Source organism: Poromitra crassiceps (assembly GCF_964638095.1).
Source record: "Poromitra crassiceps genome assembly, chromosome: 2".
NCBI lineage: Eukaryota > Metazoa > Chordata > Actinopteri > Beryciformes > Melamphaidae > Poromitra > Poromitra crassiceps.
In genome coordinates this window covers 4677089-4679588 of record NC_139624.1, presented here as the reverse complement: position 1 = coordinate 4679588, position 2500 = coordinate 4677089, and the positions used below count along the sequence as shown (strand labels likewise).

The 2500-nt window shown below is 44.5% G+C and overlaps 1 protein-coding gene across 1 annotated transcript in view; it reads left to right on the top strand.

Moving 5' to 3' along the window:
* lrig3 (leucine-rich repeats and immunoglobulin-like domains 3) overlaps positions 1–2500 on the top strand; it is a 79155-nt gene that overhangs the window by 57253 nt on the left and 19402 nt on the right. The window lies entirely within an intron of this gene.

Below are 2500 nucleotides of genomic sequence, written 5' to 3'. Positions count from 1 at the left end.
TGTAATAATGTATGTATTATATAATGTATAAGATATATGATGAGTCAGCTCCGCCAGTTATTGAGAGTTGATTTGAATTAAGTGTGGGCCAGTGATGTCATCACAAGACTGTACCAAATGATTCAGTGCCTTCTTATGACATCACTGGTCCACACTTAACTCAAGTCATCTCTCAAAACTGTTTTTGGATTCCATTTTTCGGATATGTGTGACATCATGTGCAAAAATAAATAAGCATTCTTTTTTGGTGAAGTGTCCTTTTAAGGCAATTACCGACATGCTAGGAGGGCGCGCACGCAGTGAGTGACGTCACCACCAGCAATCATGGGTGATGTAGTTCTTTATTCCCAGGCGGCAAAATATACAATAAATAATAATAAATGGAATACATGGACAGAGCCTGCTGCTTATATCATCTCATATCATAAACCAGCTCCATAAAGAATAAAGGAAAGGGGCCGTAACAGTAAACACTGTGCTGCATGTCGGCTCACAGTAAGTCACGTCGGGTCATGGATAAGTGTATATATACAGAGCTGCACAAACACTTAGCACTCCATAAATGTTTGTACCCCTCCCAACCCCCATATTTCAGCCCCCCTGCCGCCCCCATCAATCCTCTGCCTGAGTGGAAATCTCCTGGCTGATTGGTTTTGGGAATGTGAAATAGATTAGCGTGTTGTGGTCTCTCCACACACATAAAGAGGCACAGCCCCCCCCCCCCCCCCCCCAACCTCAACAAGCCCTCCCCCTGCCCCTCCCCCCCCCCCCATGCGTTCCCACAGAGAGGCGGACTCTTTTTAACTGGAACCAAATGTGAGCAGAGCACTGAGGTCAGCGCGGGGCAGGTGTGCAGCTCACGGGACGGGGAGCGCCTCTGGGCTCCAACCCCCACTAAAACCCCCCTACACACACACACACGCACACACACGCACACGCACACACACACACACACACACACGCACACACACACACACCCTTCCTCAAGCCCCAATCAGCCATGACCAGGCATGCCGAGGAGGAAACTGTTGGAAAGCTTTTGAGCTTAACCCATTAATGTCCACAGCGGAATTTTATAATTTCCCTCACAGCGCTTAAAGTCGTAGCTGAGCTAAGCACAAATTGACATTTTCCAAATTGGTCAAAGTATGAGGTCACAGCACACGTCTTTTTTCTCCCATCAAATGAATGGCACTCAGATGAATGTTGAATGATGCTAGTTAGCAACACAGGCTATCATCTCTGGTTGAGCTATCTGGTAGTTGTAAAACACAATAATTATCTTAACAACCGAGCAATGGATTTCACAGCAAATTTAACCATGGGGGGTGGGGGGGTGGTGGTCCATGCCTCCGTCTTCCTGGTTCCTGGGGAAAATAAATTCTGCGAACCGGTCTGCAGCACTGCTTGCACGCTCTTGTCAAGGCCTATGTCCACATGCTGCGTCACGACTCCTGCCTGAACAGACCCACACCCATGTAATCTGTCAGACGCACGCGGGATCTGACAAAGAATAGAACAGGTGTGTGTTTTTTTCTGTAGCGCATGGATTGCCCATCTATTAACATTAACATGGTCTGTTCCAGCAGTTTTACTGGATCCGCACGGAGCCGTACCGCATCTGAAGCACATTGGCTTTCAGACGCAGAGTGATACTGAATTGTGCAAAGTAATCGCGTCATAGCCGTGGTATATGCTCAATATACATAACCACTATGAATCAATCAGATTGCTTGATTTGATGTAGCCTACCCTTTTTATAAACATACATGACGTGCATGCAGGCCGTATCGCCGTTTCACGCTTCACACGTCACGCCAAGCGCGTCATCGGCAGTTTTTTTTTACGAACTCCGCGGCCGCAGTTGTTTTCTGGGTGTGTCGTTTTACAGTGCGGTTTATTTTCTTTGTATGATTTTATTTTTGTGTCTTTATAGACACAAAACATGACATCTGCTACAGTTATCATACACAAAACATCCTAACATACAAAACATCCAGACAAAGCTGTTTGCTCAGTCCTACATACTGTATCTGCTGTATTCCCAAATCATTCCACCTGTCTTTCCACACAGCCTCTTTAGCTAATGAACACATCATCTGTTCATTTGGATGAAATCCACCTGATTAACAGGGTCATCTTTATTCCTTCTAGGGCCGCAACTAACTGTTCTCCACTCATCGATTAGTCGTTTGCTCTATATTTATTTATAGTCTATAAAATGTCACATAAAATGGTGAAAAGGGGCTTTTTCCGCAAAGCCCAAGTTGACGGCCTCAAATGTCTTCTTTTGTCCAGACCAACATTCCACAACCCAAAGACAATCAGTTTACTGTCATAGAAGACTAAAGACACCAGAAAATATTCACATTTAACAAAGCAGAGATGTTTCCCCCTTCGAGTCTAAACAATTAATGGATTATAAAAAATAAATGGCGATTAATTCTCTGTCAGTCAATCAACTAATCAATTAATCAGATAATTTTTTTCTATAACCCCA